Raw genomic sequence first — 18938 nt, forward strand, 5'->3', positions numbered from 1 at the left:
AGCCCAAAACCACTACAAAATAAAACTTCAGTTATACCTAATGGATTCATTGGACTTAGAGTCACCGTTCTCTTACTGAGCTGTGTTTCACTGAACTTCTCTTAAGCCTTAGGAGAGGCAGCATGGAATTGGAAGAGAAGCAGGGATCTCCGTGAAGGGCAGTCAACTACAGTCTTGGTAAGTTCAAAAAATATAAATAAAACTTTATTTCTGTTAAATTTTCACCTTTATGAAGCAACGTGTACTTAGGGCCCTGCTCACAGTCGCAAAACCAAGCCAATTTTATTGCAACAGTTTCTGCATTCTCTGGATTCATTTATGCTATCACCACGTAAAAATCTGTGTTTTGTTATAGCTGTGTTTGTGGTGTAACTCCTGAATGAAAACAATAAGCGACATAAAATTCATTAGCTATTTTCATAGTGATTATGCTACAGTGTTTTCATGCCCAGTTTCTGAACAAAGCAAGATATATAGGATTGTGTTGTCTCCTAATAACTTTTGAATCCACCACTTGGTTTCAGCTGCATTTGAAATAGAAACAGAGGTCACAAAGTCAAGTTTCTATAATTTGAGTGAAACTTAGCAGCTGGGAGTAGAGAAAGGACTCAAATTAGTGCCCCTGGGGTAGAAAAAGCTGCAACACGGACTCAGAAATTTTCTGTTCTGTTCAACCTGTTGACTTGCCAGTCAACATGCTTGATCAGTCTGCCAGACAATGCATGTGTAGCTCAGACCTAGCCACAATGTGAGCTGCCTGTTGTTCTCCTAGAATTCAGAAGCTGGTGTTTTCTGTAGGAATTTAGGAAAATCTGTTTAGAAGGGAATGGGAAACCAGCCAGAATAGTGTCAGCCTGGGATTACTGCACAAGTATGTTGGTGGCATGTACAAGCACGGTGATAGCAAACAAGACTTCATGACTCCTGTTAGTACATGGAAAAAGCCTTGGTTTTGTCTGGGCCTTCTAGTCTCCCAGACCAGTTGTGAATCATTCAGTTTTATGGTAGTTTCTGTACCTGGGTTAGATGCATGTTTTTCCCTGTCCACGTCAGAGAAGGGAACCGTTGAGACAACTTCAGTATTCCATTTCTTTGACTGTTTGGATGTCAGCTCCGAGCTATTCCTTAGGCTGTCAAAATTGTAAGCTTGTGTTTTCAGCTTTCCCCAGAAACTGACTGTAATTCAGACTGCAAGTATGTGTCCTTGACCCATCCTATATCCTACACTCTTGGGGCAGTGCAGGAAACATGCATTGTATTCCAATTATCTTCCTTTGTGAACAAAAGTCTGGAGCTAAGCACAGGGATAGAAAACAATATCGGGGTCTGGCTGCATCATGTTAGCATGTTGCCTTGCAACTCGGGAAATGCTAAATCTGTTGCTGCATCCTTATGGGCATTATGATTGTCCTGAAACTTGTGGTCTGTCCATTCTTCTGAGTCAGTGAGAAGTGGGCAGGTTACACTTGCCGGAGGCACTGGTTCACTCACTTTGCAGACTAAGGTAGGCAGCAGGAACTTGGCAGATATCTGATATTTTTAAATTTTCTGCGTAATGTTAGACAAGGGTCAAAGTATCTTCTAACACGTTTTAAACAGAACTTAGCACTGTGGCACTGTGCTTTAGAAACAGTTTGTTTCTTAGAATAACAGAAGCCATGCATATGAAACATAAAATTTAAAAGCAGCAACGTGAGAAGAAACAGTTTTAATTCAATATAGCAAGACAACTTTCTTGAAATTTGTCATAAAGTCTGCAATATGTATTTTAATTTTTTTTTGTTTGTCCTCCTGCCCAATTGAAAATTGCCAACCTGGCAGCAAGGAATGAAAAACTGTGATACTCCTCTCCATTTTCTGCTTATTTTCACATCTGTTGTTTCAAAAAATGAAAACCAGTAAGAGAACAACTAGTCATTAAAATAAAAAGAAAAGACTGCATTCCATTTAGATAGAACTTTTGGTTCCTCTGTGAGGTTCTCAAATACTTTAATTTGGTGCCAGCTTTTTTTTGTTGTTGTTGTTTTTTCTAGAAAAATAGTTTCTCTAATGCTGTCTGTGTTACAAGAATGAAGAAATGTCTTCTGCATATTTCTAGGATCTAATGGTTGTTCTTATAGCCTTTATCAATGGTACTCTTGCATAGTGTCACAAGTTAACTATAATTTCCTGGAACCTATGGTTAAACTATTTTTAAATGGTTAATAATATATAAAAACATTGTAACTTACACTATTTTCCTTTTAAAGGTCAACATAGGTATGTTTTTAGTAAGAACAGCAAAGTCACATCATGAATGTTAAGTTTTTTGTGAACAACAAAGTGATACTATATTCTTGTTTAACAGTGTATTGTCTGCTTCCTGTGTTTTAAACGGACTTCACTAAGAGCTTATGCTTTGCAAATTATCAATTATTATTGATTTTTCATAAGGATATTTTATATAAAAAACTGAACCTTTTTGGTCTAAAAATTTCTAAATTGCTTTCTATAGTGTATTTTTGAAGATCTTGGTCTTGGATGCTGCTGTATGCGGTCAGATACTTTCATGATTATGGAGACCTCAGTGAATTCACAGACTTACTTTATGTCCCCAGAATGGGTGTCGTGGGACAGATTTTAAGAAGGCTCAAGCACTAAAAAGCGACTTGCATCACAGAGCAAAGAAACTGGGATAATTACTTTTTAGGAAATAATAAACATTTATATTTCAAATGCGTATTGATAAAAGCTCCCGTCATGTGCTGTCACTACATGTAAAACCCATAAGCAATTTTAGGCCAACATTCTTTAAAGAAGGAGCTAAAAATTCCTATAAATAATATACAACTTAAAGACGTATGGAACTCCTTTATGATGTGCTAAATGGTGTAATAAAACAGGCTATCAGTAGGTTTTGCTGCATGTTACTAATTTTCTTTTTTTTTATCCTGATGTTTTTGCAGGTGTGTGGAGGAACAGGTCCTGTTCTCGCTGTTGTTACTCCCACATAGGAGGACTCTGTAATTGATTATGTGTGGGTGGGGCCCTATTGAAATTAAGGAGATTCTGCAATAGTGCAGGGTTCTTTTTGTGAAAGTTGAGTTGCAAGATCAGGACCCTACTGTGACTCCTTACTGTGAATTCTGTCAGTGTATCATTGCTTGTGCTGGAACCTGCCTTTTGGGATAATGTAAGTCCTGTTTTCCCCCCAAATGTACTTTAGACATGAAATAATCGTAAAACATTTCTAATTAGAAAATTAATATCATTTACATGCATTCTTTTAATTATGTTTTTTTGGCAGTACCAAATAATATATTCCTCAAAACTTCTTAATGGCACTGAGGCTTTGTGGATAGTTGGTCACATGATGAGAAAATTCAGCTGTAAGTACACTGCAATGATTGAATTTTTTGATAGTTAGTCTTTACTGATATTGACAGACTAATAATGATAAAAAGGTGAATCAAGATATTTATGTCAATTGACTTCAGTTCTGTTTAGAAAATATATACAATATATCCATTAAGAATTTCATTATTTTTGGGTAATTCACCATGTGAACCTGGAGTCCTTCTGTACTGCTATTAGGTAGGGATTTTAAATGCATTTGTTTTCTTTATTCTCAAAATAGTATGTCTCTGTCTTGCTCTGTATTTTTGCCCATAAACTTTTTGCAATTTATAGATCTATAAAAACTGTTTATAACACCAATATTTGTGTAGATACTGTGAAGAGATTTACTAACATATTTGTCTTGCTGAGTTGAACATTGAAATGTTAATAAATATTCACTTATACTTGTGTCAGTGTAACTTGGTTAAATTAAACTAAACTGAGCTGGCATTATGAGTGAATTTGATCATGACGATTAGTTAATAGTCTCAGGCAGGAACTATGTATTTTACTGTGCCTAAGTACTTTGTGCTTAGTCAATAATAATTACCCATATCATATGTCAGTGGATTCACCCAAAAGAACTATAAATAACTATGCCTGGATTAAGGATGAAGTTCTTTTTCTGTAGCTATGGGTACAGTCATTGCTGTGACTCCTATTTTTATATCCAAGTGAGCAAAACCTACATGTAGGTGTTTTCCTTGTATAACAAAAGGGGTATTATAAACTCCATGCCCTTTTTTATGATGCTGAATTTCCTTTCTGGTAGTCAAATACAAGAATGTTTTCAATGGCATCTTAGTATCTGAAAATGGAAGAGCTGGAAGTGCAATTGAATTTGTTAATAGTTATTAAGGGGCTGTAAAGGCCTAGAGGAGTTGCATGTAAGTACAACGCTCCATGTCTTTCCTGTGAAGCAAGGACATAAATAATAATTGGTGAGTAAAGATTAAGGAGGACAGGATAATTTTTTTACTTGGTAAAAGAGCAGTGTGAAATGAATGTAATTTAAAGAGAGAACGAGACCAAAGAAGAAATCATAAACTCGGATCAAAAGCAATCTAGAGTCCAATTTAAAAACAAAACAAACAAAACCAAAAGCCAGAAAAGGCATGGCAAAAATATGCCTGAAAGGAGAACTAAATACATAGCTAGTGATATGTCTCATTGCACTGAACACATGATGAATTTAAGTTTAAAACTTACTCAAGAAGTGTTTTTCTATAATTTTTTTTTCTGTTGGAGTATATGGACTTTAAAGAAGACTCAGTGAGGTGTTGTGCATTACCTATATAAATTGGGGATCTAAGATGACAGTCACAACTAAAGAACAGAGGACAGTGGGTTATATTTGCTAAGCTACAATTAATGCTAGGCAGAAGCCTTAATTTCTTCTTCAAACATAGAACTTTATGATTTTGAAGTGTATCATCTTCAACAGAGCTCAAAACACAATTACATTATATTTGTTACAGGTTAGGAGTTTTCAAAGTTCTCTCATTCTTTTGAGAATTTGCAGTATAAAATGAAATAGAGATTTTTCAATTAAATCAAGATTTGAGAACACCAAATGTTTCATTTTGCATTAAAAAATTTTATCAGCATATTTTATTTTAAAAATGGCTAGAAGTAATGGTTTACTGTTTTCACCTTTTAATCCTATTGGCCGTGTTTATACTTACTTGAACTAAGTTGGGTAAAAGAAAGAAAGAAAAGGAGGGGGGGAGATTAGGGGATTGCAATAAGAAAACCCAAACACAGCCCTCTAGCTATGCCTGCCTGCCCTGCTCCAATGCAGATCAAAAGAAGTGCCTCAGAGGACATGTAGTTTCAGAGGAGAAAAGGGAGGAAAGTGACATGCTGGTAAGTGGTGGGGTATGAGGAATTCCCTGGATGTTTCATAAGTGTCCAGCTTTTTCACTCATGACCACTGAGAGGCATATCACCTAGGTATGACTTTTTCCCATGATGGCAGCTTCTCAGCGCTTTGAGGGGGATAATGTCAGGGCACAGCTTTGTTCTGCCTGCAGTAGTGCTGCTACAAATATTATTTGGAAGAAAAGGAACTCTGAATTGTCTCCTGCTGTAACCAGCTCTCCACTATGCACTGCTGCTAACCCCGATTGCTGAGCACCTGATCTGGTTGTTTCTTTGGCATCGTCGTGCCGTGATGCCGTAAATGTTCAAAACAAGGAGAACAGCAAGCAAGCAGATACCAAGAGAATGTTGTGGAATGTAGGGCGTGGGCATTTGCTACACAGTTACACGTCATATGGGCTTGGGAATACTTCAAGAGCTGGAATACCAAACTACAGCAACAGAGAGTAAGTTTTCCTTTAGTGGCAAATGGAGGTGGTAATCCTAGTTCTGTGCACTAAGAAGGAAGAGCGAAGAAATGCGCCTGAACATTCAGCATGTTAGTTGCTTTAAGTTTAAGTTGTGAGATCTTTTGCTCTGCTGTTTTTTGCGCATGGCTTGTATTGTGACTGTCCTGTCTTTAAGCTGGATGTAGCACGTTTCTTTTTATGTCAGATGAGGCACCCATCATATTATAACATCACGAACATTGTTTTTCTTCAATCCTTGAAAGTCAAAACATGGTGGCATAGGTAGCTGCAATAAGTTAGTAATAAACGTGACGTGGAGGAATTTTCTCATTTCACAGTATTCATAGGAGAAACAATGTTTTATGTGTTTCATCTACCTCCTTCCATCTTCTTTTCCACTCTTAAACAGATTTAATGCATGAAAATTTTCTTCAGTAGTGCCCTCAGTTCTTTTTTTCTAGTTACAACTATTGGTCTTTTGTTAGTAGGGTTTTTTCATATTTAAGTCGAGGCCTTCAAAAACCTCTGTGCATCCTCTATGAATGACACCACCATGCTGTTGTTTGTTTTAAGTCCCTAAATCTAAGCTAAATCTGAGTTTCAGCAATATTTATCCAACCCTTTAAGGATGGTCTTTCTTCTTTGTCAGATGATTATATTTTTCATCCGGGTTTTCCATGGATCATGTCTTTATTAGAAAATCTTTTTCTTTTGCCTTGACAAATGCAGTCTTGACATGCTCGTTATCTAGTCACAGTGCTACTCTACTGCAAATATCAGTTTTCAAACTTAATCCTTCGGTATTTTCAATTTCCTCCTTCAGTTTAAAGCAATAAAGATAAGCTGTCTGTCTTTATTTTCAAGGCCCATCAAGACTACTTCTACTCAATACCTCTCCTTCAGTATCAAGATGTTGACTCTTGTTTTGATCAACATATGCATCACATGCCAGCTTCCATCACTTGACTGTTAAATTTTCAGACCACACTGGATATTTTCTCCTCAGCTGCCTGTCATGTATTGGTTGACTTCTTCATAAACAGAACTGTTTACTATCTTCCTTTAAATATCTTCTTAGAAGTTTTATGTACTGTGAAGCTTAAAAAAATCCAACTAGACAACAGTTACATTGCAGGTATATTAATGCCACTGCTTATCACAGTAGTACTGTGTCATTGCACCTATACTCTGCTATAATTTCTCTGTTGTCTCTTTATGCAGAATTCAAGCACATCTTACTTTTTGTTGTATGTTTATTCATGGCCCAGTGTAACAAGAAGTGATCCGAGGTGAGGCCTGCCAAGATTTATGGTAATACCAATAAATAATAATGACTATCCACTGGATACTGCAGTGTAGCTGTTGGATTCTGCTGTGCCTTATGTCACATCATATTTAATGCAGAAAGAAGGTGCTCCGACGAGAGGCCTCACAAAAGGGAAAGAAGTGAGTTGCAGCCAATAGATAACATGCTAGCCCTAGGGACCCTCTCAGCTGTCAAACCCAAGTCAATAGCTTTTGGCGTTGTATCCTGAAAGCATCCCTCTCTTCTCCACAACAGTAAGAACAGACTCTCCCTTGTCACAGAAAGGAGTAAATGCGAATATTACAAAGTTCTGCCATGTGTGCAAAAGGTTAAAGGACTTTTCATATTTCCATAGCATCTTTCTGCTCCTTAGTGCATTCCCTTTGTGACACAGCATCTCTTGGACAGAAATCTTGCATAACCACAAGAAGTTCTTGCAGCCATAGTGTTGGTCAGTCCTTTTTCAGATGCCATCAGATCTCTGTTAAGAAGGAACCTACACCAATTTTGACTTTGTATCTTGGTACGTTGCCATCTCCTAGTGCTCCGTTTCCATTGTGCCTTGAAGGTAATGATTCTTCACAAGTGTGGTGAGCATGAATTCCATCAGGAATTCCCCAGGTATGTCATCACCCTCTTTATGGAAGTGGGTCTGAACGTATTTTTCTTTCAAAGGGACACTGAAATGTCAGTGTAGAGATTATACAGAGATAATAGATGGTTTAGTACCTAGCTGATACAGAGACGGTAGACTGGACTATGCAGACAAATGGCGCTGCATATACCTAAGAAAATATAGTCAAATAAGTTAATTTCATCAGAATAAGCCACAAAACATAATTACAAATGTCTCTACATCTGAGTAGGAGAAGTCTAGGAAGAGCTCTGGACTAGTTGATGGGATGGAGGCAGGGACTGTCATATACTGTGGAAGACTGGTCAGGCTATATAACCGGAAAGCTTGATTACAACAAGTTCTCAGTTATCCATATGTAGACTGGATAAAGTTAACATTAGGCCAACATGCACAGGCTGTATTTTTAGGTATCATCAAGAACTATGTTTTGAGCAAACCAGCTAAAGAATCCATTGGAGAGCCCTTGGTCTAGTCTAGATTAGCACACAAGACCTGACTATAGGAGAGCCATTCAGTAGCAATGTATCATACTTGCGTTTCTCATACTTGTAGGTGAGAAAGAGTCCAGTGTTGTTTTAAAAAGAATTGCATACAAATAAAGATACAGTCTGAATAAATACTAAAACCGACACAGAATTTGCTTTCTGATTCTAACCCAAATAAGTAAGAGTTATCCAACACAACAGTAAAGGAAGTTACTACGAATAAATAGAAGTTTTTCAAAAAATGAAATCTGCACAAGCAAAGCAGAAAAGAGCACAATTCTGGCAAGTTAAATGTAGAAGTATTATAAGGCAGAACAAAAAGATTTTGAAATGCAACAGGCTAAAATCCTAAAAGCCAAAAAACTTTTATTTGAATTGTAAATTTTGCTAGAAGGGAGGTGAGCTCAATAGATAATTGTGGATAAAGAGAATATTTAAAGACAAAGCTATCGCAGAATGAAACAAATTAATTTTTTTCCTTTGGCAAGGTTTATTAAAGGGAGATTAGGGACATCTTCACGCAAGAGTTGTTCTTTATAGGGAATATTTCAGATTTTAAGTATTTTGAACAAATTGATTGAATAAATGTTAACAGATTGACGGATAGCATTTTGTTTATTCAGTAGTCCTGGAGAAATTCAGAAATTAAACTGTGGGCCATGAGCTCTGTTGTGTAATCTATCAGTTTAATCAGCCATGATTACAGAGGAATGAAAGTAACAAATGTGACACTAGTTTTAAAAAGGGCCCTAGGGATGATTGTGGACCAATAAGTCTGATTACCGTGACAGATAAAATGCCAGTGGATGCGATAAAGAATATAATTAATAGAAACGTGGGTAGGTGTAAGAGGCAACCATCATCATGGCTTTAGTACAAAGGAGTTTTGTCTTGGAGCCTTGGTGGTTATTTAAGGAGTCAACAGATCCACAGGGAAGGGTGACCCAAAAGCTCCATAACCAAAGACTCTTAGCAGAATGAAATATTGAGTTACTTAAAATTCTTTGTGGATTAATAAAGTGTTACAAGCTAAGGAACAGTATAGCAGCTAATGGGCAGTTCTAACAATGCCACCTCACCAAGGTTTGCACTGGCACCTTTGCTGGTCCACCTGTTCCTACATAGGCTGAAAAAGTGCAGTGATAAAGACTGCAAATGGTAAAAGGAAAACATTCAGTTGGAGTCAGACCTAGTGCTGACCCCGAAGAGATGCAGAAGGATTTCACAGCAGGACCTGTGGTGATCCAGGAGCCGTGGCTGTCACAGAGGCCAGATATCGCTGACCCCGCTGTTGAGCTAGATCTATCAGCAGAGAGCGGCAGCGGCTGTTGGATTACAGCAGCCATCACCCTGTAAACTGTGAGCTCAGCAGGCTGTGGCTGGTCCTGCTGCTCAGAAGGCAAGGGCTTGTAGATGATCTTTTTAACTGCAGCAGGAGCTGCAAGTTGAAGAAAAGAGTTTTCTTCCCTATTTCTCAGGGATTCACAGCACTGATTGGGCTTCAAGTACAGGTTTTGGGCCTGGATTTTCTACTGGTCACACGGGTGGAATATCACTGTTAAAGTGATAGTATCTGGCTACTGTAAAAAGCCAGGGCTCTCAAGCCATCCTACTGGTATTTGCATGGATTTTTAGCAGTTCCTGCAAATTTCCTAAAATCGTTCTGGGTGGAGTTGATGCTGGCAAGAAGTGCCAAGACCTATTTGAAACAGAGAAGTGGCACTGGCATGCTGGTCAGTTTTTAGCAGTGGTGAGAACTACATATGATGTAGAAAAGGATGACTAAGAGGCATAGCATAGCTCTCTACAGGGCCAGTAAATGGATCCAGATTCCTCAGTTTGGACGAACATTGACTGAGGAGTAGGTAATGTGAGAAAGATCTCTAAAGCCATGTATACATGGAAGTGTTTAATAAGAGACTATAGCTCCCTATTTCTCATAACAGAAGGAACGAGGGACCTTTGATCACCCATTTGTTTTTCATTGCTCTTTAAGATAGCAAAAGGCAGCTTATCACTAGTTGTATCTGCTGTAGTTTTGTGAATGCATCTTTTCAAATGCACAAAACCCAGCTGTTTGGTGGTCTTGAAAATTTCACTCATCCTGAATCAGCTGTGGCCAAAATCCAACCTGTGCAGAATTATAGGTTTTCTGTAAAAACAAGTTTGTAGTTCTTACTGATTGATAATGAGTTTTCAAACACAAGTCAAATGCAAAATGGTCCCATATCCTAAATATACAGATATATTTTTATTTTCTGCTTCTATTTGTTCCTTTATCTGGCAGTAGCAACGTTGCAGATAGGCAGATCGGTTTTGCTTCTCTCATTTACAAATCACAGAATCATGGAATCATAGAACTGTATGGGTTGGAAGGGACTTTAGGGATCATCCAGTTCCAAAAACCATACCATGGGCAGGGACACCTCCCACCAGACCACCCTGGCCTTGAACACTTGCAGGGAGGGGAGATCCACAACTTCCCTGGGCAACCTGTGCCAGTGCCTCACCACCCTCTGAGTGAAGAATTTCTTCCTAATGTCTAGTCTAAATCTTCCCCTCTCCAATTTAAAGCTGTTCGCCTTGTGGGCAATGGAGAATGCCAGTTTGCTGCTGCTTCAGAAACCTAAATCAGTAGCAGGCCCTAAAATTAATCCCAGGAGAAATCAGATAAAGCAGCAGAAATGTTTCACACAGCAGCCAGAAGGTCTGGAGAGGGGGATGGATTAGAAGACATCATTGCATCTCTGAAACAGCTGGAATGGTTTCCAAGCTGTGGTCCACAAGCCCCTTGTGAACTACAAGGCTATGGTAATTTCAATGGCTGATTGGCCAAACCGTAGTTAACAGCGTTTTAAATAGTGCTTCCAATTAAAATTTTGACCGGATGGGTGCATGGCATTTTTTAAAAAAAATGTTAAGGGCTGATAATGACCCTTTGTTCCAAAAATATGGGAACCACTGTTCTGGAGTGTGTGATAACGTAGAACGCACTCTCTGCATTTTCAGCTTTAAGACAGGTTGCATGCCTCTTCTCCGAAAGCAACAGCTAGAGGTTCCCAGAAAGGAGCTAGGAAGAGCAGTCCAGTAGCATTAACCCTTCTGTTGCCACCGCGCCCTCCCTACTAGCAGAATTGTGGGGTTCTAAATCATTGCGTTGCCCTTGAATACTACCAAAAATCTTCACTACCTCTACTTTCCATTAATATTCATAAACAATAGATCTAATTTTCTGAGAAGTGAATATAACTTTTTAAGTCTTGGGTCCTCATCAGAAAAATATTAAACTTGTCAGCTCTGCTAGATTAAAATATTTATCCATCTCTGAATTAATACCTGAAATCTCATTGCCAGAAAAACAGATTTTATATTTTTCTATTCTGTCCTTATTAGCAGACGTAAACTTTCCTCGCAAGTATCAGCATGTCTTATTACAGCATCTGTTTATAACTTTTGAAAAAATCCCAGTTCTATTTAACCCAGCTCTTTTAATTTATGTCAGCTCCCTGCATGGTAATTTAACATTGTAAAAATCTTCTCTGCCCTCATATCAGGTCTCTTATTATTTTTTTCCCTGACTGAAAAATTACCAGAATCGCTATGTACGTGTATTATCAATGCTTCTAGTTGCCCTTGACATTACTTCCCAACGACCTGAGTACCGTACAAGCACATCCATTAGGAATTTGAAGAGATTTTGTCTTTGCAACATACTGCACATCTTTATGTTTGGAGTTATGGTGGCGTTGAATTTGAGAAAAGCCAATTGTAAGCCTTATTCAAATGGTACAAATGTGTTATTGTGAAGAATTAAGTTTTGTAATCTAGAATGACTGTAGCGTATTTTATGAAATCTAAGCAAAATACTGGAAACAAATGTTATTGACAAAAATGTTTTAAAAGGAACTAAAGAAAGTTGGCAGCTGACCACGCTCTGTATATCCATTTTTGTTCCATATTTCTTACTCATATGTTTTAATATGTATATGGAGAATGAGGGCGTTTGTGTACATTTCTCTATGATGTCGCTAAGTACCTGTTTTGAACTTATGTGATTCTGAAGTTATCTGTCAGTTTTCTAACAGGCATAGTACGTAAAGTTGTTTTTTCCTTGCTCAGACTGAAGCTACTAGCTTCAGAGAGTGAGGGGAATCTGTGCCTTGTATCAGAAAGGAACACATAAGGGAGGAGAGAGTGATTTCTTCTGTAGTGTGGAAAAAAGGTTTCTTGGTGTCACCTGTGACAGGAGAGAGGGATTCACAAGTCCAGGCAAGGTACACAGGCAGTGATGGTGCGTATGGGTAGGACTGGGGATGAGTGCATCTGAATAAAGAATTTGGAATAGGGATCAGAACAGAGTTTCTACAGGAGTTGGCGAGATCACAGCTGGAAAATATACTGGGGTCACTTGTAAGTCACTTTACCAAAGAACAGCTCTCTATCTGAATCTAGTTCAGTCCGCAGTTGTCCTCCCTACATCCTTCCCTGTGTCTTCTGGAGTGCCAGCTTCTTCACCACTTCCTGCACGTGACCCTTTAAAGTGGAAAACCTGCTTTCTTGCTTACTCCAGGAACAGTTACACACAAAGATACAAATGGTCCCACTAATCCCTCGCATCTAAAGCTTCTCTTCTGTCCCACTATACTTTTTTCTGCCTCCTGCCTATGGGGTTCTTAACTGCAGGTGCAGACAGACAAATGAACCATAGAATAGAATCACAGAATCATTTAAGTTGGAAAAGACCCTTAAGATTATTGAGCCCAACTATAGACCTAATGCTGCCAAGTCCACCACTAAAGCATGTCCCCAAGTGCCACATCTACAAGTCCTTTAAACACCTCCAGGGATGGCGACTCCACCACTTCCCTGGGCAGCCTGTTCCAGTGCTTGACAACCCTTTCAGTGAAGATCTTTTGTCTAACAGCCAATCTAAACCTCTCCCCTGGCGCAACTTGAGGCCATCTCCTCTTGTCCTGTCACTTCTCGGAGAGACTAGCACCCACCTCATTACAACCTCCTTTCAGGTAGTTGGTAGAGAGTGAAAAGGTCTCCCCTCAGCCTCCTCCACACTAAACAACTCCGGTTTCCTCAGCTGCTCCTTCTAAGACTTGTACTCTAGCCCCTTCACCAGATTTGTTGCTCTCCTCTGGACATGATCCAGGACCTCAATATCTTCAGTGAGGGGGGCCCAAACTGAACAGTTTTCAGTGTGTGGCCTCACCGCTGCCAAGTAAAAAGGGACTTCAGTGAGATGCTGTGGAAGTGCTGGGTGCAAAGTAATGGTGCCTTTCCTTTCCAACGTAACATTTGAGCCTTCTCTGAATGGGACATGTCCCATTGTTTGAAATCTACTCATAATACATGATTGTTCTTTTTCCAGTCTTCTTGTAGTACTATTTGATAGTGATGATTGGGGTTTTTTCCACATGATGAATTATGATATTTTAGATAATATTTGTCTCACTAAACATTAGAAAAAAAATCATGAATTTCTAAGTACTAGTCCCTTTGACTTGCATTTTTCTTCCTAAAATAAATTAATTAATCCAGTGGATGATTGCACCAACTGATGATAAGTTGATGCTTACTGACAGGATTGTTGATTTTCTTAGTTATGATTTTGCAGGTCCCTTAAAAGTTGTTCACAAAGCCTAAAAAATCTGCAGAAAGACTGAAAGCGATGTCTTAGGACATCCCCCTAAATGCAAGGATTTTTTTAAATGCAAAGGATTTTTTTAAATGCAAAGGTTTTCTTGGCACAGATCTTTTAATAAATCTTAAGCTCCCATTTAACAGTTTTCCTTCTTAATATATGATTACATACTTATGTCTATGACTAAACTTAGCTGGCCAGAAGCATGATTTTTGCAAAAGTTTAAAATTCAGGGATTAATTACTAAGCCTTTCAGCACCTGACAATACAAACAAGTTAGGTAGCAAGATCACTGTAACAATAATAAAATAAAGCATACTTTTCTTTCTTTTTTTTTTTTGTAAGAGTGTACATTTTAATGGAAAACTATTTTGATGTTTATTTTTTGAGCAGTTTTTATAGTGGCTATAGAGGTCACTCTCTCGTTCTGTCAGCATCCATCCTTAAAAATTTGCTCTACTCTTACTGTGTATCGTATGTCATTTTATCTATAAAGACTGCTGGAGTTTATGTTTACTGAGAGGTAACACCTTGAAGTTTTGGCACTGTTCCTTACAAAGTAACTTACACTGAGCTGACTTTCTGTTGTTATGTCAGTGAAACATCAAACATTAATACTATGTGTGAAACAGCATTTGATACAATAGCTATTAAGTTACTAGAAAAAAAATCTTGTAAAGATGGATTTTGTGTTTAGAAGAGCTGGCATCTAAAAATATATGTCATGGATACTGGTAATAAATGTCGTTTATGAATTGCTACAGGAGAAGAAATATTTACATTTGTGTATAGTATGCTAGTCGTAACTCCAGCTATTTTTATCTCCTTCTAAATATCTCATCATACATTAGTTATAACGTATGTAAAGACATGAATCATTTCATTTGTTAAACCTTTCAGTACGTCATTTAAAATGGCTCCTAAAGGAGAGAAGTGGATGTGCACTTCTCATAACGGCTCAGCATAAAAATAAGATATCAGAGATAATAATGCAGTTCCAAATCAGTAAAATCGTTGTTACGTTTTGCTGTACGAGCAGAGCTCTTCACAAAATGGTGATCTCATTCCAAGATTACAGTTATCTAAATAGATTTTCATTGCTAAACTATATGCTGATGAACTTTTATCTTTGCTGGAAACAAGAGAACAGAAGCATTTGAATTTTGAATCATTGATCTTTTGCCACAAGCTTTCAGAACTTTGTATTTCATCCCAGGACTGAATCCATAACCTTTTTAGATTTTGGAATTTCAGAACTGTGCAGGTGAGTAGGAAAAAGGAAATGTGAAAGGAAGAAACTGAAATGGAGAGGAGAAAATTATTTTCCCTTTCAGAAGGAAGGGAAAGATTAAAAAAACAATGAATAAGCATAGGAGAAATAATAGGGTGAAAAGGGAGGTGTCAGGTAAGTATTTATGCGAATATTTTGTATTCAGTGCTCAGATGTGTCATGCATTATGCTTGAATGGAAAACAGATTTACACTTCAGCTTTCTGACTAACTGCTGTGCTGAGCTGTGTTTTACTCTCTGTGCATTTTTACTGTAGCATGGTTGCTTCTAAGGAAGGCTTTCAATTGACTTTCAGCACCATCCTGAATCACAAACTAGAAAATGACGACTGCCCCCATATTCTGTCTTCCTAAGGTAGCTTTTTAAAAAAATACTATTAGACATCAAAATAACAAAGCCAGTTTTATACATATATTTCTGTTGTTAATTCCAGTCATTAGCATCTGGGGCAAGGCATGAGCAGGCAATAACACTTAAGAGTGGCAAAATTTGTGTGCAAAACCTAATTGTAATAATGCTGAAATTGAAAATTGAAACTGCTAGTTAATCATTACTCAACAGACAAGGTAAAGTCAATTAATTGATAACCATATATAGCTGTAGAACAATGGATTACTTACATTTGCTTTCATTACAAGTTAGTAATCAGTGCGTAGATTTCATCCAAAAGCTGTAAGAAAATAAAATTAATTAGGAAACTGGTAAAAAAGTTTAATTCAGTAATTTGTTCATTTATGTACTTAGTTACTGCACGATTCCCATGAGAATATTTGGTATTATAGTGGAGTAAACATTTAGGGAAATTATGTACTTTTTAAACTGAGCAATTAATTAATATTTATATAGTGACTATAACTGGTCTTCATGAATTACCATGCTAAAAACTTGTTTATTTTTAAATACAGAGACCTCCTATTTTCTCATGTTGACTTGGTGGCGTGCATAAAACACCTTAACTGTCCCCCTGAGCAACACTGAGTACAACTGAGACCTGAGCTGAGGTAGAGAGGAGCAGCATTCCCTCTAAAACTGCCCCATTGCTAACTGGGGACAGAAAGAGTGAAAACCATAGGGGGCGGGGGCAGGGAAAGCCATTGTGGTGCTAGTTCACCAATAATTTTGGAGTGGTAACATCTACTTTTTGGAATGTAGTGTATTAATTTCTGCTGATAGAGAGAGATAGGTCTGTGTAAGAATTACGCTATAAATCACCGTGTGATAGCGTTCCCTTTCCTGTGCAGCTGTTTTTAAGGGCACTCGGTGAAGACATGAATACTGAAAAACTGACAGAGTTGTACTCTTTGTGTTCACTCTAACAAGAAAATGAAATCAAATATAGATACAACTTTTAAAAGTTCTAAATAAGAGTTTTCATGCTGTGTTTTATAATTAGCCCTTACTTTTATGTTATTTTGTATTAGTGTTACTCTAATTTACATTACAGGACTCTAGAATTGTTTAGATAATATTTCAGTGCAAAATCACATTTCAGATGGACCATTATTTAGATTTTAAAGATACCTTTTTAATTTCATTGTAAGTAACAACTCTGCGTTGTCCTCATGAAACAATCAGTGTCAGGATGACTGTATCTGAAAGTAGTCACTCGTAGAAGACGATTGTATACACAGGTCTCCAGTGAGGTACAAATTGCACAGTCCCAGGATTCTGTCTCTCAGGCTTTCCGTGCCAACAAGGAAGCGCAGACTGTGAACTGTCTCGTTGGTGTACATTGCTGCCCCTAGAGCAGTTCCAAGAGGGAAAGCTGCCTTTCCCACCCTCTTCTCTGCTTATTTAAGTTTTGGTACTGCAGTTCTGTAAGAGCAGAGTCTTGTTTCTGCATTTGGGCTGGAAAGCTGCTGACAGTGGAATAGAGAGGTTGGTCCCCACTCCACCTTGAAGTTTCCTGCTCAGAGAATGAGCTATATACCAACTTCAAAAACCAGCCCTAAACCCATGAATCTTGTATTTGATTATAGATCATTTAAACTAACCACTATAATGTAGGTATCCATGACCATAACATAGGATTTTGGCATCTTCCCCACCACCCCCCCCCGCCAAAGGTATTTACTGTATTTAGTAACAAATTACTGAAATATCAGCAGTGCCATTTTAAGTATCAGTTAAATGTGATATTCCTGAATCGGGTCTTCATGCTGGGAATATAGGATCCCAATGATGTCAAGCTTTGATTTTTACTTACAGCAGATAAACTTAAAGCCCCAGTACTACATAATTAGTCCTAACAAGAAAGCAAACTGTCTTTTATTTGGGTCAGACTTCATTTTTGTGTTCAGTATAGTGAACATGAGTAATGTTTAGCAATAAAAAAATATTATGGAGCACAAACCTATTACATGTTCCTTGCAGATGAAAGTTGTTAGTGAATTTTCTTTGTTCAGAGTAAAGGAAGTGGAAAAATACGCTGTTTCTCATACTATTTTAATCCAAATGTTTTTATCCGTAAGTATTCAGCTTAAACATATGCTGCTACATTCACAGCTACGTAGTAAGCTTCACAAAATTAATTAAGTTTCAAGAGTCTTAAGATTCAGACTGTAGGATGGGAGGAATTGTCCTCTGGAGGTGCCCATTTTGATCTACTGGCTTCACTGAACTGACTAGCTCAGACTAAAAGTTAAGTGAGTGGCCTGTCACCATAAGATAGGAATAACTCAGCATTTCAAACTGTACCAGGTCTTTTATGTAGAATTCTTTCTTTTTAAAAATGGCAACAGTATTACTCACCTTTTCTGTCAATGTTCTTCTACTGTTTCTAAAGTGAACAAGCATGATTGTTACTGTTGCTGTTTCCTGTGTTTTTTTTTCTTTTTCCCTGTCTTTTTCAATCTTATCTTTCTCTGTTTTTTTTCTTTTTTCCCTGACTCTTTAGCTACCATCTCTTCTGAAGCTTTTCACTTGCTACCTCTCTCACCATCCTACCTTCTGTCTTGAGCGCATTGTCCTAACTTTTGATGTGGAAGATTGCTGACCCCTTCCTTTGCTGCTGATACCACTGTTTTCTGTGAGAGATAGTGCTGTAGTCAAGACATAGAAAAAGAAGAATGTGGCACTTTTGGGATTTATTTTTTTTATGGCTTTGAATAGTCAAGAAGTATTGTTCTTCTGCCTTGACATAAAATACGCTGATTTCCCAATGTACTTGTAATTTAAAGATGTTTGTAGAAATGTAAAATCAAATGTGAAGAATATAAAATCTGTATTAAAGACATTTAAATTTAACAAAACATAGCATTAGTCTTTATTTTAAACATTGAGTCCTACATGGCTCACTTGCAAAAAGTGGGATAAATTTAAAAAGCTGTGTACTGGTAGAGTCTGTCTTATAAGGTGAAATTATTTTCTTCCTTCCTATGCTAATAATTTCTTGATTTATACCTATTAAAGATCTCCCTTTCTCTTGAGTTCTCTGTCTTCTCCCTTTTTTGTTCCTTTTGTTAACAAAAGTTTCCTGTTCCTTTCTACACTGGACTCTCCAAACTCTTTTGGTTCAATACCGATCCATTTTTCTCTCATGTATACATCCATTTGTCTAAAATATTGTCTTGAGCATGATCATAAATATTCAAGAATAATTCTCCTTCTAAACACTGGATGAATCTGCTATTTCAGGACTTCCAGTAAAGCAGATAAGAAACATAACAATTTAGTGACTGCATTTTAAGTTTTTCATGACACGTGCTTTCATAGGATCAAAGTACCTTGGTTCCTACATCAATGGAATAATAATTATGGACAGAGATAAAAATTTCTGTAAAAATACAGGTACTTTTTCAATGTAGGAATGCTAACTTAAAAAGAGCACGTGAATGAAATCAAACATGCTGCATTCAT

The 18938-nt window shown here is 37.5% G+C and overlaps 1 long non-coding RNA gene across 2 annotated transcripts in view; it reads right to left on the minus strand.

Moving 5' to 3' along the window:
- The window catches only part of LOC138734339 (uncharacterized), a 66518-nt gene that overhangs the window by 21320 nt on the left and 26260 nt on the right, over window positions 1-18938 (minus strand). Inside the window, exon 1 of one of the 2 annotated variants that reach the window (XR_011339555.1) lies at window positions 15701-17116. This is a non-coding gene — a long non-coding RNA (uncharacterized lncRNA). Of the gene's footprint in view, window positions 1-15700; window positions 17117-18938 lie in introns of those variants that run through there. The other variant, XR_011339556.1, reaches the window with a different exon arrangement.

Source organism: Phaenicophaeus curvirostris, chromosome 1 (genome assembly GCF_032191515.1).
Source record: "Phaenicophaeus curvirostris isolate KB17595 chromosome 1, BPBGC_Pcur_1.0, whole genome shotgun sequence".
In the NCBI taxonomy this organism is placed as follows: domain Eukaryota; kingdom Metazoa; phylum Chordata; class Aves; order Cuculiformes; family Cuculidae; genus Phaenicophaeus; species Phaenicophaeus curvirostris.